The sequence below is a fragment of the Triticum urartu genome, chromosome 1A, assembly GCF_056163025.1.
Source record: "Triticum urartu cultivar PI428250 chromosome 1A, HENAU_Tu73, whole genome shotgun sequence".
NCBI lineage: Eukaryota > Viridiplantae > Streptophyta > Magnoliopsida > Poales > Poaceae > Triticum > Triticum urartu.
In genome coordinates this window covers 361,364,098-361,391,857 of record NC_141873.1, presented here as the reverse complement: position 1 = coordinate 361,391,857, position 27,760 = coordinate 361,364,098, and the positions used below count along the sequence as shown (strand labels likewise).

General features: G+C 45.9%; 1 pseudogene; it reads right to left on the bottom strand.

Annotated features, from left to right (window-relative positions):
• Window positions 1-7,939: 7,939 nt before the first annotated feature.
• LOC147991241 (uncharacterized) lies at window positions 7,940-27,031 on the bottom strand (annotated as a pseudogene).
• Between the last annotated feature and the right edge of the window lie 729 nt (window positions 27,032-27,760).

Sequence of the window (27,760 nt, the reverse complement as noted above, 5' to 3'; positions counted from 1 at the left end):
ATGACAGAGAATGAGCCATCGTCTGCACAAGCATATGCAAAGAAGGAGAAGGCAAAGAAGGAAAAAGCTGCCAGGATGCCTACTCAAGAGGAGGCATCTGACTATTTCTTGAAGACCAAGCAAGAGCAGCTCAGTTACTTGATTGCATCCACGCTGAGAATTGAGAAAAGTCTGGCCAACCTCACTAAAAATCAGCAGAGCCTAGAGAGGATCATGGAACAGAAGTTCTATGACTTGGATGTCAAGGTAACAGAAGTTCAGTCTATAGTGGAGCAGCTCCAGGAGGACATGAATGAGAGGAGAGGCAGGACCACGACTCATGCGTTTGCAAGGGTGCCACGAGGTCCGAGGTCGTCTGCACTGCCAGTTGCTGACACCAGAGCTACTACTTCAGCTCCAACTCCAGCGACTACTTCAACATCTACAGAAGCCTTCGTCCTTGGAGTGATCCGGACTCCACCACCACCTGAAGATCAAGCCTGAGCGTCGATCTAGTGCTATGCATTTTCTAGGAACTTTTTGGTAACTTGTTGCCAAAGGGGGAGAAGATGTATAGATCATAGGCTTCGAGAGAGAGAGTGTTGCTTTTCTCTCTTGTTTTATTTGGTGGTTTCTTCGAACTTTGTTTGCTTTTGAGTGCTTGATACTACGTCCATATGTTTGTGAGACATCGATGATCATGTGTTTGATCATAAGCTACACTCAATGCTTGCTTAAATATTATCATTCTATCTATCATTTGTGATCATTCACTACTCTTGGTGATGAGTGCATGCATTTCAATCTTATCATTTTGAGCGCTCCACCAAGATGGATGTGACATGGAAGAGTAACCCATGACTCTAACTCTTTGTGTATTTGCAGTCCAAAGCAAATTTTAAAATATGCACAAATTTAGGGGGAGCTCTTACTTATGACATACTTCTCAAAGCGACGATATATTTCATGCTTATTATCTTTTGTCGACGCTTTGATCTATATGTTGTCATCAATTACCAAAAAGGGGGAGATTGAAAGTGCAACTATCCCTAGGTTGTTTTGGTAATTCATAACAACATATAGCTCATTGAGCTAATGCTATTCCAAGATGATTATTTCAGGAAAGCTCAATGATTGGCATGGCATGGATGTGAAAGTGGAACCCTCAAAATGCTAAGGACAATGGATTGGCTCTTCCCCGGCAAGCTTTCCCCGGCAAGGTTACTGTCACGGCGGCAAGCTTTCCCCGGCAAGGTTGTCACGGCGGCAAGCTTTCCCCGGCAAGGTCACTGTTCACGGCGGCAAGCTTTCCCCAGCAAGGTCACTGTTCACGGCGGCAAGCTTTGAGTCCATAGGAAAAGCCAATACTATTAAGGAGGGATGAGGTGTTGCTTAATGAGCCTCTTGCTTCATGTGCTTAATGATATGCTCCAAAATCCTCAACTACTTTCCCATATCCCCATATGACCTAAACTCTAAGCCAAACTCGGTTCTACCGATTCTTCCTATCCGGCGCCACCGAGTTTCACTTGTCATTAGCCACTGCCAAACCCTAGCAATTCGGTTCTACCGATAAGGTTCTCGGTCCCACCGAAATGGGGTTGCAAACTCTCTGTTTCCCTTTCGTAACTTTTCGGTCCCACCGAAAGAGCGAATCGGTCCCACCGAGATTGCAATGTAAACTCAGTGTTTCCCCTTTGTAACTTTTCGGTCTCACCGAGTTCCACTCGGTCTCACCGAAAGAGCAAATCGGTCCCACCGAGTTTGCCTGACCAACTCTCTGGTTAGCTAATTACCAAATTCGGTCTCACCGAGTTTGTGTAATCGGTCTCACCGAGATTACGTTATGCCCAAACCCTAACCGAATCGGTCCTACCGAGTTGCATGTCGGTCCCACCGAAATTCCTAACGGTCACTAGGTTTACATTTTCGGTCAGACCGAGTTTATTTATTCGGTCCCACCGAGATTGGAAAACTGTGTAACGGTTGGATTTTGTGTGGAGGCTATATATACCCCTCCACCTCTTTCTCATTTAGTGAGAGAGCCATCAGAACACACACATCATTCCAACTCATATGTTCTGAGAGAGAACCACCTACTCATGTGTTGAGATCAAGACATTCCATTCCTACCATATGAATCTTGATCTCTAGCCTTCCCAAGTTGCTTTCCACTCAAATCTTCTTTCCACCAAATCCAAATCCTATGAGAGAGAGTTGAGTGTTGGGGAGACTATCATTTGAAGCACAAGAGCAAGGAGTTCATTACCTACACACCATTTGTTACTTCTTGGAGAGTGGTGTCTCCTAGATTGGCTAGGTGTCACTTGGGAGCCTCCGACAAGATTGTGGAGTTGAACCAAGGAGTTTGTAAGGGCAAGGAGATCGCCTACTTCGTGAAGATCTACCGCTAGTGAGGCAAGTCCTTCGTGGGCGATGGCCATGGTGGGATAGACAAGGTTGCTTCTTCGTGGACCCTTTGTGGGTGGTTGCTTCTTCGTGGACCCTTCGTGGGTGGAGCCCTCCGTGGACTCGCGCAACCGTTGCCCTTGGGTGGAGCCCTGTGTGGACTCGCGCAACCGTTACCCTTCGTGGGTTGAAGTCTCCATCAACGTGGATGTAGGATAGCACCACCTATCCGAACCACGGGAAAAACATCCGTGTCTCCAATAGCGTTTGAATTCTCCAAACCCTTCCCTTTATATTCTTGCAAGTTGCATGCTTTACTTTCCTCTACCATATACTCTTTGCATGCTTGCTTGAATTGTGTGATGATTGCTTGACTTGTTCCAAAATAGCTAAAATCTGCCAAGAACTAAAATTGGGAAAAGGTTAAGTTTTTATTTGGTCAAGTAGTATAATCACCCCCCTCTAGACATACTTTCGATCCTACACTCGCTCGCCGGATCTTCCGTGCCAAAGCCGGACTTGCCACTTGTGGGAGTTCGATCCGGCCAAGCACCAGACCGTGCAACGGTTCTTCGGCACTACGCACGAAGACATCTGGAAGGTGCTCTTCAAGGCCAACGGGACGTGGCCGGCGACGATCGAAGACCGCGGGCACGACCTGGCCCATCCCGCTAGTGCGGTAAGTTTTCCGTATTTCAAGGTGTATGCTTTACTTGCTTACTCAAGGAAGATGTCTAAGATTCCATATTTGTTTCTTCAGGGTTGGACAAAGAAGGCGGAGTGGATTCGGTGTCCGGATCTGCTGCCTGAAGAACCAGCTATCCCTCTTCTAACGAAGATGCTGGTTCCGGCGCCCTATCAAGCGCCGGAGAAGAAAGCCAACAAGAAGGCCAAGGGGACCAGAGGTGGTCTCCGCCATAAGGGCACTTCGGACATGACATCCGAAGACGCCGAAACCCACTCCCCTCCCACCACCGATGACGAGGAAGAGGAGGAAAGCAATTCTCCCCCTGAGGGGGGGGGAGGAAGAAAAGGGCGGCCTCCGTGCATCTGGAGGCAGAGGCATCCAAGAAGGGGAAGGCCTCCGCCGCGGACAACTCCGCGTGGGAGGTTGATAGCAGCTCCGAGTGGCGCCCCAGGGATAAGCCCCTGGCCGAATCGTAAGTACTCGAAGATGCACACAAATACCCAACCTTCTTTACTTCATAATTTTAACATGTTAAATCATGCACTTGCAGTCCAGCTCGTTCCGACCTCGAGTGATCCTCATCTTCGGGAAATTCGCTGGATCCGAAGGTGATGGACAGCGGGTCCCTTCCGGCGGCCTCCTCTCCCAAGGCTACGGAGGACGCTAAAGTGTTGTCCCGAAGGACCCTCCCGGGGGAAGCACATGAGGCCGTTACGGTGGCACCAGAGGACGATACCTCAGCCGCCGAACACATGGGGGAGCAGGTCCCCATGGAGACTGGCGATGGGGGCAATATCCAATTTGGCCCCTAGCCGAATACGATCCCGGAGACCTATACGGCTGCGGAATCCGGCAAGCAGCCTCCTTCGAAAGAAGGAGGTGCACCGATTCCACCGGTGCCCTCTGTCCATCCAGAGGCACCGGATACTCTACTGGAAGTGTTGCGAAGTGCTTCCATTGTTGAGGAACACAGTACCCTCATGGGTACGATGGTTGAGAGGATTCAGTCCGCAAAGAGCGGACTAACCGAAGCCTGCACAAGCCTTCTAAGAGGCTTTGAGGTAAGCGACACAATTGTATAAAAAGAATGTCATGGTATAGACAGTAGCCCCTGAGACTCTGTCCAGTGTTCTGAAAGAAAAGTCGGATAGAGGATCAAGTAATTCTCGCAGGAGACTAACTTAATATGTCTTATGTGAATAAGCAGGCATTGTTGCTGGCCGCAACCTCTCATGCTGCTGAGGTCTCCGGACTAAAGCAGAGTCTGAAGCGGGCCGAGGAAGAGCTGGGCCGTGTAAAAAAGCAGCTAGAAGACAAGCAAGGTATGTAATGACCTTGTGTATATCCGGAAAGGATGAATGATTTGTGCTGACCATAGTGCCATGATAGTTATTAGGGGAGGCGACCGAGGTGGAGGCCCTCAAGAAGGCACTGGTCGAGCCCGAGGAGAGAGCGGCAAAGGAACAGGCCGCCCGTGAAAAGCAGTGAGGCCAGGGTCGGTGAGGTCCAGCAGGAGCTCCAGGACGTCGTGAAGAAATATGAGTCCTTAGAGCGCCACGTTGTGGATCAAGAGTCTGAACTCGCCAAGGCCCGCCAAAGTGCACAAGATGCCCGGGTCGAAGCCCAGGGCGCCCTCCAGAAGATCCAAGAGGCCAAAAAAAATCGCGGCGGGTAAGGCCTTCATTATGCAGAGCAAATATGTGAAGAAGAGGTATCTCTTACTAACCCGGATTTGGAGTTCTCCAGGAGCGTTTGCGGATTTACCGTGCAGTGTTGCCGATGCTGCGGAGTTCTTCCGAGCCGAAGAGGGAAGCTCGACGGAGAAGCTGTTCTGGTCACAATGCCTTGCGCCAGAACATCCGGTGCCCTTTAGCGATCAGCTATAACAGTTGGTCGAACTGCATAGGATGGCCGAACTAGCCATGAAGGATTTAATAATCCAGCTATGGCCTGCCGAAGTCATACCCAGCAGCTACTTCGGACTCGTGAAGCGGCTAGTCAATGCCTGCCCCCGTCTTGACGTCATCAAGCGGTCAGTCTGCATTGAAGGTGTGCGGATGGCCTTCGCCCATGTCAAGGTGCAGTGGGCGAAGATGGACGCCGTCAAGCTTGTGACCGAAGGACCGCCCGCTGGCAAGGAGCACCGCACGCCGGAGCGATATTTTGACGATGTCCTCAAGGGGTCCCGTATTGTAGAGGGCCAGTGTTCAAAAGACATTATCTTCGAATGAATACATTCATGTTATCTTGTCTTGTATGATGAAACAATGCCGTTATGTAATATAATGCTTGTTTATTATTTAAAAAATTTCCTCCTTTGTGGCTGTTTTTATTAAATCTGAGAGTTGGCCAGTCGTCGGCTTCAGCCCCCACGTAGGTAGTACAGGGATGTTCGGGATGGAATCTAAACACTCTTGATCCAAGAATTTGGTCCTTGAAGGAGGTGTTTAGCGCAATGAACCAGGCAATCGGACTATGTGGCTTTATCACCCTCACTTAGCCATAGGAGTTTGACAATAAAAATGTAGGCGCGGCCCCTAGTTAGCATTTAATCCAGACTGGGGTGCTGTAAACACCTGATCGGATGAAGACCGATTCATCGCATAATGCGGAAAAAATCGTAAAAGATTTTTATCCTCCAAAGTGCTGACTGGCTCGCGCCGCATCATGATAGTCAGTTTTCGGCTTTCTTTGCTGGGTGATCATCCAGATAAACCAGGACACAGTCGCAGTAGTTCTCCCTTTACTACCCTAGCCGATAGAGCAGAACATAAGGTAGTAAGCACAGGAGCCGGGCAACCCAACTATTGACCAAAGACATGATTCGGAGCCGATGCATATAATGCTAAATTCGGGGACCGAACTATACTGTAAAAGTGTTCGGACTTGTTGCTGTAGTATGGAGCGCAATAAAGCCCTAGGCGAACTACAGCGTACCAAAGTGTACGGATGCAATCAATAAGAATAGCGAAATAAAAATGAAGTAGTAAGCTAGTGCCACATAAGTTGGGCCGCAAACTATTTCCATTATAATTTTGATTAATACGTCAAAGCGTATTTGTACAAAATAGTGCGATAAGCAACAATGGCTATTTAACATGCCAAGACCAAGGGGGAGCTGCGTATGGGTCCTGAAAATAGGTAGAATGATCATTAAAAAGAACATCTAGAGATTCCCCCATACGTCTGTGCTACTTGCCACCTTGGTATATCCGTCCTTTGAAAGGACTGATTATCAGGCTGTCGAGAGGGGCATGTGGAAAAGAAACGTGAAAAGGATAAAAAGAAAGGTAAAAGTATGTGTGTCCCGGGAAGGTCGAGCAGTATTGTGGACCACAGTCCGGTTATGCCTCCGTCTTTGCCCATGGTATTTTTAGTGCGTAGTTATGTACGCGCGGTACGTATGCCTTCACTTGGTCGGGACTGAGACGGAGATCGAATTGCTAGTCTAACTCCTGACGAACTGGACTGTCATGCTGCGGAGTAGTCCGGACTCGTTTGACAGTGTCCAGGAGCTTGGCTGCTGAATCAAAGTTTTGCCTTAAAAGGCCGCTCTGTACTTCCACTGCCAGGGCTGTGGTATGTTCCTCGATACGGAGGGAGCGCTTCATGTTTCCATTGACTGTTATGACACCGCGTGGTCCGGGCATCTTTAGCTTGAGATAAGCATAGTGCGGCACCGCATTGAATCGAGCAAACGCGGTTCGTCCGAGCAGTGCGTGATAGCCGCTGCGGAAGGGGACGATATCGAAGATTAACTCTTCGCTTCGGAAGTTGTCCGAAGATTCGAAGACGACCTCCAATGTGATTGAGCCCGAGCAACGGGCCTCTACACATGGTATAACTCCTTTAAAGGCAGTTTTAGTGGGCTTGATCCTAGATGGATCGATGCCCATTTTACGCACTGTATCCTGATAGAGTAGGTTGACGCTGGTGCCATCGTCCATGAGGACTCGTGTGAGGTGGAATCCATCAATTATTGGGTCGAAAACCAATGCGGCTGAACCGCCATGACGGATACTGGTCGGATGGTCCCTGCGATCAAAGGTGATCGGGCAGGACGACCATGGGTTGAATTTTGGGGCGACTGGCTCTATCGCATAGACGTCCCTGAGCGCGCGCTTGCTCTCCCTCTTGGGGATATGGGTAGCATATATCATGTTCACCGTTTTGAACCGAGGGGGAAACTTCTTCTGTCCCTTGTGTTTGGTGGACGGGGCTCCTCGTCGTCATTCTCGCTTTGCGACCCCTTCTCCTTGTCTTCGGCATTTAACTTGCCGGCTTGTTTGAAGACCCAACAACTCTGGTGGGTATGATTGGTTGGTTTATCAGGGGTGCCATGGATCTGACATGGACGATCAAGTATGCAGTCCAGGCTGGAAGGGCTCTGATTATTCCTTTTATATGGCTTCTTCCGCTGACCGGACTTGGAGCCACTGAATCCGGCGTTGACCGCCGTGTCATCTATATTGTCACCATTGTTTCGACTCTTGTGCTTGTTGCGTCGGGGCTTGCCGTTGCTATTTCTGGCTTTTGAGGTGCCAGGTTCGCTTGCATTGTTATTGTTGCGGGCTAGCCAGCTATCTTCACCCGCACAAAAGCGGGTCATGAGTGCCGTGAGGGCCGCCATGGACTTCGGCTTTTCTTGGCCGAGGTGTCGGGCGAGCCATTCGTCGCGGGTGCTGTGTTTGAAGGCCGCTAGGGCTTCGGCATCTGGACAGTCGACGGTCTGGTTCTTTTTAGTTAAGAACCTAGTCCAAAATTTCCTCGCTGACTCTCCGGGCTGTTGGACTATGTGACTTAAGTCATCGGCATCCGGAGGTCTGACATATGTGCCTTGGAAGTTGTCACGGAAGGCATCTTCTAGGTCTTCCCAGCTGCCAATAGAGTTTTCAGGTAGGCTGTTCAGCCAGTGTAGGGCCAGTCCCTTGAGTTTTAGGGGGAGGTATTTGATGGCATGAAGATCAACGCCGCGGGCCATATGAATATGGAGAATAAAGTCTTCAATCCATACCACGGGATCTGTGGTTCCATCATATGATTCGATATTCACGGGTTTGAACCCTTCTGGGAATTCGTGTTCCATTACTTCATCAGTGAAGCAGAGGGGGTGTGCGGCGCCTCTATATCGGGCCAGATCGTGTCGTAGTTCAGATGGATTCCGTCTACGGTTTTCGGCCCAGACGTGATTGTGCTTGCCGTGTTCGGCTTGATAGCCGTCGTCGCGCATCGGGGCACGCCCCCGCAATCCGTAGATCGATCTGGCCGGACCTGATTTATTCTTCAGGTCCTGCCGCAAGTCATATGTGTATCCCCAAGCTGTTTTATCTTTGCCTTTTACGATGAGGTAGGACGGGCTGGTGTTCGGCCCGAGTTGTCGTTTTGTCCCGGCCACGTGGTGGTCGATCAACCGCATTATGCGTTGATGGTACGGGCTCAAGTGCCTCGTCATCGAATTGAGGTAGCAGTTTACGCTTCGGGTAACTTTTGGTTGAGCGCTTGAGGCCATATTCCTCTGCTGCCAGGACATTAGTCCATCTATTGTTGAGCAGATCTTGATCAGCTTGAAGCTGCTGCTGCTTCTTTTTCAGGCTCCTTGCAGTGGCTATTAGCCGTTGCTTAAAGCGCTCCTGCTCAAGAGGTTCCTCAGGCACGATAAAGTCTTCGTCACCGAGGCTCACCTCATCCTCGAAGGGTGGAAGGTAACTATTGTCCTCTGAGTCTTCATTTGCAGCCTGTCCGTCAGGGCTAACTTGCCCATCCTCCCGATCGTCTTGTTTAGAGTTTTGCTCGACGGGGTTTTCTTGGTCTTCGGCATCTTCCGGAGTGTTGTTGTCTCTCGTGCCGGTATTGATGTATTTGCTGCGGCGTGATTTAGAGCGGCGTCGTCGGCGCTTTGGTTGTATCTTGGGAGGTTCATCCTCTACTAGATTTTTTCTCATTATCGATGTCACCCTCCTTGGGTGTATCCACCATGTACACGTCATACGAAGAGGTGGACGTCCAGCGTCCGGTAAACGGTGGGTTTTCGGCTTGCTCCTCTCCGGCATCGTCGTCCATACCGTCGATGTCTTCAGAGCCGTAATCGAGCATGTCAGTTAAGTCCTCTACTGTGGCGATGAAGTGGGTGGTGGGTGGGATGTAAAATTCCCTACTCTCAGCCCCTAGTCTGGGTTGGGCGTAGTTCGGACATTGCTCCTCTGTAATTACGAGGGATCGCATCAAGTGCAGAGCCTCGCTTAACAGCGAGGTTTGTCGGGGGAGAAAAGAGTCCGTGGAGCATGGCGGGAAGAGAATTCCTTGGCCGAGCTCACACGATGCTGACTCCAAGAGTTCGGCGCCAGTGTTCGGGGAAGAGTCCGGCTTTGCGATAGTTTCCGGCAACACTACTTCCTCCGGCTCTCCAGTACTGGGCCTAATGGCCACAGATAGTCCGGCAGGTTTAGCGTCTTCGGTCCTGGCGAGGTGCTCCAGCCCTAAGGCCAGAGCGGAGGTTGGGGTCGTGAATCCTTGGAAGATCAAGTCTCATCAGATATCAGTGACATAATCCAGGTTTCCAAAACTAATCTGGTGACCTAGGGCGTAGCTGTCGATCTGCTCTAGATGGCCAAGTGAGTTGGCCCGCAGTGCGAAGCCGCCGAATACGAAGATCTGGCCGGGGAGAAAAACCTCCCCTAGGACAGTATCGTTGCAAATGATGGATGGAGCCATCAAACCTTCTGACGGCGACATAGTGGAACTCTCAATGAAAGCACCAATGTCGGTGTCAAAACCGGCGGATCTCGGGTAGGGGGTCCCAAACTGTGCGTCTAAGGTTGATGGTAACAGAAGACAGGGGACACGAAGTTTTACCCAGGTTCGGGCCCTCTTGATGGAGGTAATACCCTACATCCTGCTTGATTGATATTGATGAGTATGAGGGTTACAAGAGTTGATCTACCATGAGATCATAATAGCTAAACCCTAGAAGTCTAGCATGTCAGATTATGATTGCCTCTACGGACTAAACCCTCCGGTTTATATAGACACCGGAGGGGACTAGGGTTGTACAAAGTTGGTTACAGAGAAAGGAATCTTCATATCCGAACGCTAGGCTTTCCATCCACGCCAAGGAGAGTCCCATCCGAACATGGGAGAGAGTCTTCTATCTTGTATCTTCATAGCCCATTAGTCTGGCCCATGTCACACATGCCGGACGCCCGAGGACCCCTTAATCCAGGACTCCCTCAAGCAATGTGACTAATGAGTTAGTTGCGGGATGATGCATTACAGAACGAGTAAAGAGACTTGCCGGTAATGAGATTGAACTAGGTATTGAGATACGACGATCGAATCTCGGGCAAGTAACATACCGATGACAAAGGGAACAACATATATCGTTATGCGGTTTGACCGATAAAGATCTTCGTAGAATATGTGGGAGCCAATATGAACATCCAGGTTTCACTATTGGTTATTGACCGGAGACATGTCTCGGTCATGTCTACATAGTTCTCGAACCCGTAGGGTCCGCACGCTTAACGTTCAGTGACAATCAGTATTATGAGTTTATGTGTGATACGTCTCCAATGTATATATAATTTTTTATTTTTCCATGCTATTATATTATCTGTTTTGGATGTTTAATGGGCTTTAATATACCTTTTCATATAATTTTTGGGACTAACCTATTAATCAAAAGCCCAGTGCAAATTGCTGTTTTTTTCTTATTTCAGTGTTTTGCAGAAAAGGAATATCAAACGGAATGAAACCTTCGCGAGGATCGTTTTTGGAACAAACGCAATCCAGGAGACTTGGAGTGGATGTTAAGGAAGCAGCGAGGAAACCACGAGGCAGGAGGGCGCGCCCTAGGGGGTGGGTGCCCCCCCACCCTCGTAAGCCCCTCACAGCTCCACCGACCTACTTCTTTCGCCTATATATACTCTTATACCATGAAACCTTCAGGACGAGCCACGAAACACCTTTTCCACTGCCGCAACCTTTTGTACCCGTGAGATCCCATCTTGGGGCCTTTTTCGGCGATCTGCCAGAGGGGGGTTCGATCACGGAGGGCTTCTACATCAACACCATAGCCTCTCCGATGATGTGTGAGTAGTTTACCACAGACCTTCGGGTCCATAGTTATTAGCTAGATGGCTTCTTCTCTCTCTTTGGATCTCAATACAAAGTTCTCCTCGATCTTCTTGGAGATCTATTCAATGTAACTCTTTTGCGGTGTGTTTGCCGAGATCCGATGAATTGTGGGTTTATGAACTTGATTATCTATGAATATTATTTGATTCTTCTCTGAATTCTTATATGCATGATTTGATATCTTTGCAAGTCTCTTCGAATTATCGGTTTAGTTCGGCCTACTAGATTGATCTTTCTTGCAATGGGAGAAGTGCTTAGCTTTGGGTTCAATCTTGCGGTGCTCGATCCTAGTGACATAAAGGGAAACGACACGTATTGTATTATTGCCATCGAGGATAAAAAGATGGGGTTTATATCATATTGCTTGAGTTTATCCCTCTACATCATGTCATCTTGCCTAATGCGTTACTCGTTCTTATGAACTTAATACATGCTGGATAGCGGTCGATGTGTGGAGTAATAGTAGTAGATGCAGAATCGTTTCGGTCTACTTGTCACGGACGTGATGCCTATATTCATGATCATTGCCTTAGATATCATCATAACTATGCGCTTTTCTATCAATTCCTCGGCAGTAATTTGTTCACCCACCGTAATACATGCTATCTTGAGAGAAGCCACTAGTGAAACCTATGGCCCCCGGGTCTACTTTACATCATATAAGTTTCCAATCTATAATTCTAGTTTACTATTTATTTTGCAATCTTTATTTTCCAATCTATACCACAAAAATACCAAAAATATTTATCATATTATCTTTATCAGATCTTACTTTTGCAAGTGGCCGTGAAGGGATTGAAAACCCCTTTATCGAGTTGGTTGCAAGGTTCTTATTTGTTTGTGCATGTACTAGGCGATTTGTGTGTAGTCTCCTGCTGGATTGATACCTTGGTTCTAAAAAACTGAGGGAAATACTTACGCTACTTTGCTGCACCACCCTTTCCTCTTCAAGGGAAAACCAACGCATGATCAAGAGGTAGCAAGAAGAATTTTTGTCACTGTTGCCGGGGAGATTTGCACCAAGTCAAGTCAAGATTTGATCTCCCGTCAACTAGCCATTTCTGGCGCCGTTGCTGGGGAGATCTACGCCAAGTCAAGACATACCAAGTACCCATCACAAACTCTTATCCCTCGCATTACATTATTTTCCATTTGCCTCTCATTTTCCTCCCCCCACTTCACCTTTGTCGTTTTATTCGCCCTCTTTTGTTCGTCCTTCTGTTTGCTCGTGTTACCATGTGCCTTCTATTAGCTTGCATCTTCGCTTGCTAAATATCTATTGATATGGATCCTCATCCTCTTGCTAATCTTTTTAAAAGATCCAATTATGATGAACCAATTGCTAGTGATTGAGTGTACTGGATTATCTTTATGAGGTTTTGCTTGAAATTTGTGAATCTGAAAATTGTGATGAAGTGCTTTATGAAGTGATTCATGATAGATCTTTGAATAAAAAGCATGATTGCAATGATGTTATTGTAAATTCTATTAATGTCAATTGTTCTAATAATATGCAAAACTGTAAGCTTGGGGATGCTAGTTTTGCTATGACTACTATTTGTTGCAATGATCATGATTGGGGTGATTGTTCTTTTGATCTTGAAAATTTATTTAAGCCCCATGATGAATATGAGATTGATAATAGTGTTTGCAATATTATTGAAAGTGGGTTTGGAAGAGTGTCAACTTTAGATCCCACATATTTGGATAATGTTAAATCTTATGAAATTGTTTATAAAAGTGGGTTTGGAGAGGTCATGACTTTAGTTAATGTTAATCCCACTATTTTGGAAGAGTGTCAACTTTGCATGCATGTGGATCGTGTTGAAAATATTTTATGTGATAGTTATTTTGTTAAATTTGCTTATGATCCTACATGTAATTATTATGAGAGAGGAAAATATGGTCGTAGAAATTTTCATGTTACTAAATTACCTCTCGTCATGTTGAGATTGCTATTGTTTCTTTTTTCTTCCATGCATATGCTAGTTTTGCTTGTCTTGATAATTTGTTTGCTTATAAAATGCCTATGCATAGGAAGTATGTTAGACTTAGATGTGTTTGTCATGTGTTTTGTGATGCTCTCTTTGTGCTTCAATTCTTGTCTTTCATGTGAGCATCATTGAAATCGCAATGCCTAGATAGGGGCGTTAAACGATAGCGCTTGTTGGGAGGCAACCCAATTTTATTTTTTGTTCCTTGCTTTTTGTTCCTGTTTAGTAATAAATAAATCATCTATCCTCTGTTATGATTGTGTTTTTATGTTTTAATTAGTGTTTGTGCCAAGTAAAGCCTTTCGGATCTTCTTAGGTGATTGTTATTTGATCTTGCTGGAAAAAACAGAAAGTATGCTCTCACGAGAATAATTTTCATTTTTAACCAGAGAGAGATAAAATACTGATTCCAACTGCAGTAGATCAAAATACAAATTATTTAGTATGTCCTAATTTCTTAGGAGTTTTGGAGTTACATAAGTATTGTAACCTACAGATTACTGCAGACTGTTCTGTTTTTGACAGATTCTGTTTTTCGTGTGTTGTTTGCTTATTTTGATGAATCTATGGCTAGTACCGGGGGGTATGAACCATAGAGAAGTTGGAATACAGTAGGTTTAACACCAATATAAATAAATAATGAGTTCATTATAGTACCTTAAGGTGGTAATTTGTTTTCTTATACCAACGGAGCTCATGAGATTTTCTGTTTAGTTTTGTGTTGTGAGTTTTGAAGTTTTTGGGTAAAGATTTGATGGATTTTGGAACAAGGAGTGGAAAGAGCCTAAGCTTGGGGATGCCCAAGGAACCCCAAGGTAAAATCCAAGGACAACCAAAAAGCCTAAGCTTGGGGATGCCCCGGAAGGCATCCACTCTTTCGTCTTTGTTTATCGGTAACTTTACTTGAGGCTATATTTTTATTCACCACATGATATGTGTTTTGCTTGGAGTGTCTTGCATGATTTGAGTCTTTGCTTTTTAGTTTACTACAATCATCCTTGCTGTATACACCTTTTGGGAGAGACACACATGAATCATAATTTATTAGAATACTCTATGTGCTTCACTTATATCTTTTGAGCTAGATAATTTTTCTCTAGTGCTTCACTTATATTTTTAGAGCACCGTGGTGGTTTTATTTTGTAAAAATTATTGATCTCTCATGATTCACTTATATTATTTTGAGAGTCTTTTAGAACAACATGGTAATTTGCTTTGGCTATAAAATTAGTTCTAATATGATAGGCATTCAAGATGGGTATCATAAAAACTTTCATATAGAGTGCATTGAATACTATGATACTTGATAGACGTTTTGAGATATAAAGGTGGTAATGTTAGATTCATGCTAGTTGGGTAATTGTTAAATTCAGAAATACTTGTGTTAAAGTTGGCAAGTCCCGTAGCATGCACGTATGGTAAACGTTGTGTGACAAATTTGAAGCATGGGGTGTTCTTTGAGTGCTTTCCTTATGAGTGGCGGTCGGGGACGAGCGATGGTCTTTTCCTACCAATCTATCCATCTAGGGGCATGCGTAGTAGTACTTTGCTTCAAGGGCTAATAAACTTTTGCAATAAGTATATGAGTTCTTTATGACTAATGTGAGTCCATGGATCATACTCACTCTTACCTTTCCGCAATTTGCTAGCCTCTACGGTACCGTGCATTGCCCTTTCTCACCTTGAGAGTTGGTGCAAACTTCGCCGGTGCATCCAAACCCCGTGATACGATACACTCTATCACACATAAGCCTCCTTATATCATCCTCAAAACAGCGACCATACCTACCTATTATGGCATTTCCATAGCCATTCCGAGATATATTGCCATGCAACTTTCCACCGTTTCGTTTATTATGACATGCTTCATCATTTTCATATTGCTTTGCATGATCATGTAGTTGACATCGTATTTGTGGCAAAGCCACTTTCATAATTCTTTCATACATGTCGCTCTTGATTCATCGCATATCCCTGTACATCGTGGGAGGCATTCACATAGAGTCATATTTTTGTTCTAGTATCGAGTCCGGACTTGTATATTCCAATGATGGGCTTCCTCAAAATACCCTAGGTCTTCGTGAGCAACAAAGTTGGATGCAGAACCACTTAGTTTCTTTTGATGAGCTTTCATACACTTATAGCTCTAGTGCATCCGTTGCATGGCAATCCCTACTCCTCGCATTGACATCAATTGATGGGCATCTCCATAGCCCGTTGATTAGCCGCGTCAATGTGAGACTTTCTCCTTTTTTGTCTTCTCACATGACCCCCATCATCATATGCTATTCCACCTATAGTGCTATATCCATGGCTTGCGCTCATGTATTGCGTAAGGGTTGAAAAGGCTGAAGCGTGTTAAAAAGTATGAACCAATTGCTCGGCTTGTCATCAGGGTTATGCATGATGGGAGCATTTTGTGTGACGAAAATGAAGCATGGCAAAACTATATGATTTTGTAGGGATAAGCTTTCTTTGGCTATGTTATTTTGATAAGACATAATTGCTTGGTTAGCATGCTTGACGTATTACTATTTTTATGTCAACATTAAACTTTTATCTTGAATCTTTTGGATCTGAACATTCATGCCACAATAAAGAGAATTACATTGAAAATTATGTTTGGGAGCATTCCACATCAAAAATTTTGTTTTTATCATTTACCTACTCGAGGACGAGCAGGAATTAAGCTTGGGGATGCTTGATACGTCTCCAACGTATCTATAATTTTTGATTGTTCCATGCTATTATATTATCTGTTTTGGATGTTTAATGGGCTTCAATATACCTTTTTATATTATTTTTGGGACTAACCTATTGACCGAAAGCCCAGTGCAAATTGTTGTTTTTTTCCTATTTCAGTGTTTCGCAGAAAAGGAATATCAAATGGAATGAAACCTTTGCGAGGATCGTTTTTGGAACGAACGCAATCCGAGAGACTTGGAGTGGACGTCAAGGAAGCAACGAGGAAGCCACGAGGCAGGAGGGCGCGCCCCCACCCTCATGGGCCCATCGCAGCTCCATCGACCTACTTCTTTCGCCTATATATACTCTTATACCCTGAAACCTTCAGGAAGAGCCACGAAACACCTTTTCCACTGCCGCAACCTTATGTACCCGTGAGATCCCATCTTGGGTATTTTCCAGCGATCTGCCGGAGGGGGATTCGATCACGGAGGGCTTCTATATCAACACCATAGCCTCTCTGCCTCCCCCCTCGAGCGTGGGGCTCGACGAGGCTGACGGTGCCGTGCTGCTTCGGACCTAGGGTTTCGCGACGGCGACCCCAGATCCAGAGGGTCGGGCCTCTGGACCTGGTGTGGCGAGCACGCGGGTGGCGCGGCGCGACCCTTTGGGGGTGCGGCTGCGGCTGTTTGGCTGTGCCCCAGCGGATCCAGGTGGCGGAGGCTGCGGGTCACCGTGGCAGCGGCATGGTGAAAGTGCAACTATCCCTAGGTGGTTTTGGTAATTCATAACAACATATAGCTCATTGAGCTAATGCTATTCCAAGATGATTATTTCAGGAAAGCTCAATGATTGGCATGGCATGGATGGTGAAAGTGGAACCCTCAAAATGCTAAGGACAAAGGATTGTCTCAAGCTCAAAAGCTCAAGACTCTTCATTTTATATTTTAGTGATCCAAGATCACATTGAGTCTTTAGGAAAAGCCAATACTATCAAGGAGGGATGAGGTGTTGCTTAATGAGCCTCTTGCTTCATGTGCTTAGTGATATGCTCCAAAACCCTCAACTACTTTCCCATATCCACAAATGACCTAAACCCTAAGCCAAACTCGGTCATACCGGTTCTTTCTATCCGGCGCCACCGAGTTTCACTTGTCATAAGCCACTGCCAAACCCTAGCAATTCGGTTCTACCGATAGGGATCTTGGTCTCACCGAGATGGGATTGCAAACTCCCTGTTTCCCTTTCGTAACTTTTTGGTCTCACCGAAAGAGCGAATCGGTCCCACCGAGATTGCAATGTAAATTCAGTGTTTCCTTTTTGTAACTTTTCGGTCTCACCGAAAGAGCAAATCGGTCCCACCGAGTTTGCCTGACCAACTCTCTGGTTAGCTAATTACCAAAATCGGTCTCACCGAGTTTGTGTAATCGGTCTCACCGAGATTACGTTATGCCCAAACCCTAACCATATCGGTCCTACCGAGTTGCATGTCAGTCCCACCGAAAATCTCTAATGGTCACTAGGTTTACCTTTTCGGTCCGACCGAGTTTGTTGATTCGGTCCCACCGAGATTGGAAAACTGTGTGTAACGGTTGGATTTTGTGTGGAGGCTATATATACCCCTCCACCTCCTCTTCATTCGTGGAGAGAGCCATCAGAACACATACACAATTCCAACTCATATGTTCTGAGAGAGAACCACCTACTCATGTGTTGAGACCAAGATATTCCATTCCTACCATATGAATCTTGATCTCTAGCCTTCCCCAAGTTGCTTTCCACTCAAATCTTCTTTCCACAAAATCCAAATCCTATGAGAGAGAGTTGAGTGTTGGGGAGACTATCATTTGAAGCACAAGAGCAAGGAGTTCATTACCTACACACCATTTGTTACTTCTTGGAGAGTGGTGTCTCCTAGATTGGCTAGGTGTCACTTGGGAGCCTCCGACAAGATTGTGGAGTTGAACCAAGGAGTTTGTAAGGGCAAGGAGATCGCCTACTTCGTGAAGATCTACCACTAGTGAGGCAAGTCCTTCGTGGGCGATGGCCATGGTGGGATAGACAAGGTTGCTACTTCGTGGACCCTTTGTGGGTGGTTGCTTCTTCGTGGACCCTTCATGGGTGGAGCCCTTCGTGGACTCACGCAACCATTACCCTTCGTGGGTGGAGCCCTCCGTGGACTCGCGCAACCGTTACCCTTCGTGGGTTGAAGTCTCCATCAACGTGGATGTAGGATAGCACCACCTATCCGAACCACGGGAAAAACATCCGTGTCTCCAATTGCGTTTGAATTCTCCAAACCCTTCCCTTTACATTCTTGCAAGTTGCATGCTTTACTTTCCGCTGCCAATATACTCTTTGCATGCTTGCTTGAATTGTGTGATGATTGCTTGACTTGTCCTACAATAGCTAAAATCTGCCAAGAACTAAAATTGGGAAAAGGTTAAGTTTTTATTTGGTCAAGTAGTCTAATCACCCCCCCTCTAGACATACTTTCGATCGTACAAGTGGTATCAGAGCCTTGGTCTCCATTTGCTTTGATCTCCATAGCTTTTGGTGGTCATAGCCTTGGTTTCACAACCTAGGAGAGTATGGCGTCTAGCGAGGGAAATTATCACCGTAGAAGTCCTTACTTTGATGGTACTAATTTTGCTAGTTGGAAGCATAAAATGAAAATGCATATTCTTGGACATAACCCCGCCGTTTGGGCTATTGTGTGTGTTGGTTTGCAAGGTGACTTCTTTGATGGGAAAGAACCAAACCGTGAAGCTACCGCGGATGAGTTGAAGATGTTGCAATACAATGCTCAAGCTTGTGATATTCTCTTCAACGGATTGTGCCCCGAAGAATTCAACAAAATCAGCCGTCTTGAGAATGCAAAGGAAATTTGGGACACTTTGATTGATATGCACGAAGGTACCGACTCTGTCAAGGAATCCAAGTTGGATGTGCTTCAAAGTCAACTTGACAAGTTCAAAATGAAGGATGGTGAAGGTGTCGCTGAAATGTACTCTAGGCTTGCTCTCATCACAAATGAGATTGCCGGCTTAGGAAGTGAAGAGATGACCGATAGATTCATCATCAAGAAGATTCTAAGAGCCTTGGATGGAAAATATGATACCGTGTGCACATTGATCCAAAAGATGCCCAATTACAGAGATCTCAAGCCAACGGAGGTGATTGGAAGAATTGTTGCTCATGAGATGTCACTTAAGGATAAAGAGGAACTTCACAACAAATCAAGTGGTGCCTACAAAGCCTCATGTGAAGCCCCTACATCATCAAGTGAGAAACAAAACTTCAATGAAGAATTGAGCTTAATGGTGAAGAACTTCAACAATTTCTACAAGAGTAGAAGCAAAGATAGAAGCTTCAAGTCAAGGTCCTACAATGACAAAAGATCTTCTAGTCGAGAGCGAAACTGCTACAGTTGTGGAAGACCCGGACACTATTCCAATGAGTGTACGGCTCCCTACAAGAGAAGAGAAGATTCTCCAAAAAGAAGAAGCAAAGAATCACCACCAAGAGAGAGAAGGAGTAGAGATGATCGTTATGAATGAAGATACTCATGGAGAAGCAAGGATTCGGAAAGGAAGGAAAAATCATCAAGGAGCTACACAAAACGAAGACATCAAGCTCATGTTGGTGAATGGGTATCCGGCTCCGACTCCGACAGCCACTCCGAGAGAAGTTATCACTCCGACTCCGAAGATACTCAAGATGAAGGTGTTGCCGGTCTAGCACTTGTGTCAACCAACTCCTACGACATATTTGACTCACCAAATGAAGGAATTGGAAGATGCTTCATGTCCAAAGGTCCTAAGGTAACACACCCCGAGTAAGTTGATTTCAATAGTGATGAAGATGACTTGTTAGGTGATGATTTGCTTGTTGACAACTCTAGTGATGAATACTATGATGAAACATCAATTAATCATGCTAATCAAGATAAAACGAATGACAATGATAAGGAGAAGATTGAGGCTCTAACTAAAGAACTAAACACTCTTAAGTTAGCTCATGAAACTATCTTCGAAGATCATCGAGAACTTTTAAGAGCTCATGAGAAATTACGCTTTGAAAAGCTCAATCTTGAGCAAGAGCATGAGTTCTTAAAAGCAATCAATGATGATCTCCGCAAGAAAAGTTCTTCTTACATTACCAAGCGTTTACTCTTATCCACTTACATGCCTCAAGTCAAGTCTAGTAACAAGAACAAGAAAGATTCTTCCTCTAGCAGTAACAATGATCATGCTAAATCCAATATTGTTGCTTCTAGTAGTTCTCTTGATTCCACTAATGATTCTCTTAGCCAAGTTACACTTGAGCAAGAAAATAGCTTATTGAAGGGAATTATAGAGAAAGGAGTGTACAAAAGCCTTGCCAGGAGTAAGCAATTCGAGAAAATTGTGCGCAAGCGAGGAATGCACCGGAAGAATCAAGGTGTTGGTTTTGAACGAAAGTTCAATGCCAATGGAGTTGAGTGGGAAGAAGATCAATACCCCAAGACAAAGTTTGTTCCTCAACAAGAGAAGTATGATACTTCTTTCAAGGGGACACAAGCTCAAGATGATCTTCCACCACAAGACTACGAGCAAAAAGGCAAGGACAAGCTTCAAGAGGAAATTGATGCATTTGAAGAAGCTCCAAAGACCTTAGTCAAGTGGGTTCCCAAGACTACTTCAAGTTCCACTTCATCAAGTACGACTACAACTCCAAGGATTCCCATCAAGATGGTGTGGATCCAAAAGAATAAGAACTAGAGAGTTCTTGAGGGTGTCTCCGCCAACATACTTCACTCTTATCATTTTGGCAAGAACAAGTGCAATCAACTTCCACATCTTGCACTAGTTCAAGGAGTCACAAACCCTCTTGTTGGTAAGAGAAGGGACAAGGTAACCTAAAAGTTTTCATGGACATCATCTTGTGTGTGCATCACTCTATGTCTATGGATATCCTTGTTTGTTCCTTGTGGGACTAACCCATGTAGGTATTGAAAGTGCAATTCACTCAAATGGATAGCTCCAAGTGATCTACATCAACATTGAGCATCCACATCTTCAACATCTACATGAAGTCATCATCGACAAAACCCGATGTTAGTTAATCCCTCTAAGGGGGGATATCACATCTAGGGGGAGCTTTACTCTAAGGCTTGAGCTAAAGCAACTCTAAAGATGTGAACACAACAATGCTTTATGTAAAAGTGGTAACCCCACTTGAGCTTAAACGATGAGTATGACCTATGATCAAGTGTTCTCACTTGACTCCTAAGTCAATATACTCATATATAGATGACCTTGTCATCGCAAATTGCTTGATAGATGCTAGAATTGGTTGTGCATGCCTTGTCACATATTTCATTTGCCATCTTATTGCGTGAGCATGCTGGTTGCATATTTTACTCATTCGAGGACATCCACTTGTTGTTTTGATTGTTTGGTTTTATTTCCTTTTGCCAAGTGGATGGACAAGAATGCCTAAGAACCTCCTCTAGCTATCTATGCTTTTCTCGTCTCAAACTCTATTCATGCTACATCACAAAATTTGATCAAGTCAGATTCGAACCACTCTGTGTGAGGAGCGCTCGGAGTCCCCGATTCATCATAGACTTAAACTTCCAAAACCTCTTTATGATTCTTGGTCTGACCGATACCCCACTTTCGGTCCTACCGAGATCATTAAGTTGATCTAGGTTTTCAATCTCGGTGCAACCGATTTGAACCATTCGGTCACACCAAGTTGCAACAACTGTATACAGTTTTGCATCTCGGTGCCACCGAGTTGTTCCACTCGGTCACACCGACAGGGTCGGGCTATATATAGTCACGGGCAAAAATTTGGAAATTTCTCCGAACCCCTTCGCCCGCGCGATAGCCTGCTCTGCCAACTTGGTCTCCGGATCGTCTCCTCGCCGCCAGCCGCCTCCAGTCGCTGGTCTCCATCGCCGTCAACGGAATTCAACCCCGCTGTTGCCGCCGTAGCGAGTCTCCGCCGAACTAGGGTATGGACTCGATCTTTGTGCTATTCCCCAATCCGATTCTTAGCACATTGTGATCATCATGATTCTTGCCACGTTTGTTAAACTTCTATCCAGTCAATGAACTCGTAGATTAGGTTTGATTCGAAAATTCTAGGTTTAGGTTTCCGCCGAAACCATCTCGGACCCACCGAGATGAAAAACTCGGTCCCGCCGATTTGTCTTATGCCATTGCACAAGTGAGACTCGGTCTGACCGAGAATTACTTATCGGTGTGACCGATTTTGGAACTCTGTGAAACCCTAGCAGTCTCGGTGCCACCGAACTGTGACTCGGTCTGACCGAGTTCACTAGTTTAGGTTCCGAAAACTGCTTCGGTATCACCGAGTTTGAAAATCGGTAGATCCGAGATGATTTCAGTGGGAAACTAAAACTAAGTTTTTGAGTCATTCTTTTGCAAAAATCTCTGCATTTGGTGATGCTCATCTATTCTACCTCATCTATAAACTATTCACAGGGTCAGCAGTCAGCTTGTTCCTCATGTCAGACCAAAGTGATAGCCAGAACATGTCAGAAGAGCAAGTGCAGATGAGTGAGGGCACTAGTCCCTCAAGTTCTTCAGATGATGGCAGCAGAAGTACCCCAAGCAATTTGCCAAAAGCTGCCACCAGACAGTGGAAGAAGAGAACTTCTGATTCTGAGGATGAAGATTATGTGGCAGAGGAAGAGGAAGCCACATCAAAGAGAGTTGAGCCAGCACAGGGCACAAAGCCAGGCTTAAAGATCAAAAGGCCAACAGGTAGGCAGCCTATGCCAAAGGCCAGAGTTTCAACTCAGATTCCTGAAAAGCCTGCACCCATAGAGCCAGTTGCTGCTGAAGGCAAGAAAAGAAAGGAAAGGGTGAAGAAGACCGTAGCCAGAGTGCTTGGAAAGGCTTCCATCATGGAAGAAGAGGAAGAAGAAGAGGTAGCTGCACCAGCACCTAAGGCACCTAAGCTTATGGGTGATGCTATAAGATCAGGGGCTGTCACATCTAAGCCCAAAGAAGCACCCAAAGCTGCCTCCAAGCCCAAGTCTGCACCAAAGAGAAATACAAGGAGCATACCTGCAAATGAAAAGAACAAGGCCCCAGTGCCTGAAGCTACTGAAGAAGATGATGAAGAGCACGTTCTGAGAAGGCTCAAGCCCAAGATCCTAGACCACAATGATGCTCATCCTGTGGCTGAGGATATGAAGCTCAGGAGAGACTCAGGGCTGAGGAAGTGGAGAGAAGCAAATCCGTATGCTTCAAGGAGAAGAACTGCTGTGGATTACAGGTTTCACACCAAGGAACAACAGGACTTCTATGAGACAGTGCTGCTTGATAAGAAGCCCATAGTTTGTGACATGAGATGGGTCGACTAGACCTACATGAAGGAAAATGAGGAACACTATCCTGGTGTGATTGACAGCTTCAATGCTTGTGGAGTAGCAGACTTTGTTGGGCAGAAGCTCACAAAGTGGAACGAGGAACTCATTCTGCAATTCTACTCCACAGCACATTTCTACCCAGATGGAAAGATAACTTGGATGTCTGAAGGTACGAGGTACCAATCTACAGTTGCTGAATGGGCTCAGCTGATCAATGCCCCAGAAGAGCATGAGGATGACTTGGATATCTATGCCAAGAAGAAGATGGACCACAACTCTATGTCCAACATGTACAAGGAAATTCCAAATGAAGCACTTGACACTTTCAAATTTGGCTCAGTGCACTATCTTCTGTCAGGGCTGCCAACTATTAATTGGATTTTGAGGCACACTCTCTTGCCCAAGTCAGGTGATCACAAGATGATCAGAGGCCATGCGATCAATTTGCTTCATGTATTTGATGTGCCTCAGAAGTTCAAGGTCATGAGCCTCATCGTAGAAACAATCAAGAGGACTGCAGAAGACCAGAAGAGGAGCTGTGGATATGCCCCACAGATTCAGGAGCTCATCAACTCAAAGATGGGCACAGGCATATACTCATTGGACAAGGAACACCTACCCATCCGTCCAGATTTTGAAGATAATCAAGTTGTTATGACTGAGAATGAACCATTGTCTGCACAAGCACAAGCAAAGAAGGAGAAGGCAAGGAAGGAGAAAGCTGCCAAGATGCCAACTCAAGAGGAGGCATCTGAGTATTTCTTGAAAACCAAACAAGAGCAGCTTGGTTACCTAATTGCATCCACCCTGCGGATTGAGAAAGGACTAGCCACCCTAACTCAGAACCAGGCAAGCCTAGAGAGAATCATGGAACAAAAGTTCTATGACTTGGATGTCAAGGTGACAGAGATTCAGACTGCAGTGGAGCAGCTCCAGGATGACATGCAGGAGAGGAGAGGCAGGACTACAACTGATGCATTTGCCAGAGTGCCAAGAGCTCAGAGATCACATGCAGTGCCAGTTGCTATAGCTTCAGGTCCACCAGCTCCAGCGTCCACTTCAGCCTCAACTCCAACCACGTCTACAGAAGGCTTCGTCCTTGGAGTGCTCCGGACTCCACCACCACCTGAAGATCAAGCCTGAGCATCGATCTAGCACTATGCATTTTCTAGGAACTTTTTGGTAACTTGTTGCCAAAGGGGGAGAAAATGTATAGATCATAGGCTTCGAGAGAGAGTGTTGCTTTTATTCTCTCTTGTTTTATTTGGTGGTTTTTTCGAACTTTGTTTGCTTTTGAGTGCTTGAGATATTATGTCATTGCTCGTGAGACATTGATGATCATGTGTTTGATCATAAGCTACACTTATGTTTGCTTAATATTATCATCTTATCTATCTTATGTGATCATTCACTATTCTTGGTGATGAGTGCATGTATTTCATTCTTATCATTTTAAGCGCTCCACCAAGATGTATGTGACATGGAAGAGTAACCCATGACTCTAACTCTTTGTGCATTTGCATTCCAAAGCAAATTTTAAATATGCACAAATTTAGGGGGAGCTCTTACTTGTCACATACTTCTCAAAGCGACGATATATTTCATGCTTATTATCATTTGTCGAAGCTTTGATCTATATGTTGTCATCAATTACCAAAAAGGGGGAGATTGAAAGTGCAACTATCCCTAGGTGGTTTTGGTAATTCATAACAACATATAGCTCATTGAGCTAATGCTATTCCAAGATGATTATTTCAAGAAAGATCAATGATTGGCATGGCATGGATAGTGAAAGTGGAACCCTCAAAATGCTAAGGACAAAGGATTGGCTCAAGCTCAAAAGCTCAAGACTCTTCATTTTATATTTTAGTGATCCAAGATCACATTGAGTCTTTAGGAAAAGCCAATACTATCAAGGAGGGATGAGGTGTTGCTTAATGAGCCTCTTGCTTCATGTGCTTAGTGATATGCTCCAAAACCCTCAACTACTTTCCCATATCCACAAATGACCTAAACCCTAAGCCAAACTCGGTCATACCGATTCTTTCTATCCGGCGCCACCGAGTTTCACTTGTCATAAGCCACTGCCAAACCCTAGCAATTCGTTTCTACCGATAGGGATCTCGGTCTCACCGAGATGGGATTGCAAACTCTCTGTTTCCCTTTCGTAACTTTTCGGTCTCACCGAAAGAGCGAATCGGTCCCACCGAGATTGCAATGTAAATTCAGTGTTTCCTTTTTGTAACTTTTCGGTCTCACCGAAAGAGCAAATCGGTCCCACCGAGTTTGCCTGACCAACTCTCTGGTTAGCTAATTACCAAAATCGGTCTCACCGAGTTTGTGTAATCGGTCTCACCGAGATTACGTTATGCCCAAACCCTAACCATATCGGTCCTACCGAGTTGCATGTCAGTCCCACCGAAAATCTCTAACGGTCACTAGGTTTACCTTTTCGGTCCGACCGAGTTTGTTGATTCGGTCCCACCGAGATTGGAAAACTGTGTGTAACGGTTGGATTTTGTGTGGAGGCTATATATACCCCTCCACCTCCTCTTCATTCGTGGAGAGAGCCATCAGAACACATACACAATTCCAACTCATATGTTCTGAGAGAGAACCACCTACTCATGTGTTGAGACCAAGATATTCCATTCCTACCATATGAATCTTGATCTCTAGCCTTCCCCAAGTTGCTTTCCACTCAAATCTTCTTTCCACAAAATCCAAATCCTATGAGAGAGAGTTGAGTGTTGGGGAGACTATCATTTGAAGCACAAGAGCAAGGAGTTCATTACCTACACACCATTTGTTACTTCTTGGAGAGTGGTGTCTCCTAGATTGGCTAGGTGTCACTTGGGAGCCTCCGACAAGATTGTGGAGTTGAACCAAGGAGTTTGTAAGGGCAAGGAGATCGCCTACTTCGTGAAGATCTACCGCTAGTGAGGCAAGTCCTTCGTGGGCGATGGCCATGGTGGGATAGACAAGGTTGCTACTTCGTGGACCCTTTGTGGGTGGTTGCTTCTTCGTGGACCCTTCATGGGTGGAGCCCTTTGTGGACTCACGCAACCGTTACCCTTCGTGGGTGGAGCCCTCCGTGGACTCGCGCAACCGTTACCCTTCGTGGGTTGAAGTCTCCATCAACGTGGATGTAGGATAGCACCACCTATCCGAACCATGGGAAAATCATCCGTGTCTCCAATTGCGTTTGAATTCTCCAAACCCTTCCCTTTACATTCTTGCAAGTTGCATGCTTTACTTTCCGCTGACAATATACTCTTCTCATGCTTGCTTGAATTGTGTGATGATTGCTTGACTTGTCCTACAATAGCTAAAATCTGCCAAGAACTAAAATTGGGAAAAGGTTAAGTTTTTATTTGGTCAAGTAGTCTAATCACCCCCCCTCTAGACATACTTTCGATCCTACACATGGTCGGCGGCAACAAGGTGCGGGTGGCAGGTCCCCACGATGGCGCCACTACTCCTGCTCGACGCGACCCCCTGCGGTGGCTGGCCTTGTTTGGCAGCCATCTGGCGGCTGCTGCTCTGCAATGGCCGGTGCTTCCCTACATCGACGGTGACAACACGTGGTTTCCCTCTCGGTGCTGATGGTCTTCTCTGGTGGTCTGCTTCCCCGTCTCCTGTCTGCTTTGCTTCGACGGTATTTGGGGTTCTGGTCTTGGTCCAGGGCAAAATCCCTGCGCGGCGATGTCCTGCGCTGACAACGGTGACACCTGATGGTGTCGTAACCTCCATGGAGGCGCTGTCATGGCCCGGACTGACCCTCTCCTCGAGCACCGGGGGAAACCCTTGGTCCAGTTCATTGGACAAGGCAGCGGTGGCGTCTCAGCGCCATTCCCTTCTTGAAGGCGTTGTTTGGGTCGCACTTGCAGTCCCCGATGCGGCAACTGGAGATGGTGGCCTCCCCGGTCTTCCGGTGAGGCTTGCTGGTAATGCGATGCTGTGACGAGGGCTTTAGCATAGAGCGTGAACGTCCGGGGCGCTATGTACACTAGCGCCGACATGTCCAAGACGATGGCTTCACTAGTCCTGGTTGGGTCCTGCCATCCACCTGCCGTCTCTTAGGCACATATGGGTGGAAGGTACGTTGGCCTGGACAGCCCTGGAGATGCGGTCTTCTTTGGAGGCGCCTGGCAACGGCTGTGACGCGGCCTTGAGGCTCTAAGTCTAGTTACCTCGTCGTTCATGGTTGGAGGCTGGACAAGGCTAGACCTTTCGTAGTTGAAGTCTGTAGTTGGTAGCACCTCCTCGCTTGCTCGTTTGGTGAGGACGATGATGTGTGTGTGCATGTGTCCATCCTCTTGGGAGGTTGTACCTGTACTGTTGTTCTCTTCCTGTTCAATGAAATGAAACGCAAACTCTTTTGCGTTTTCTTGAAAAAAGTAGTATACCACAGACCTTCAGGTCCATAGTTATTAGCTAGATGGCTTCTTCTCTCTCTTTGGATCTCAATACAAAGTTCTC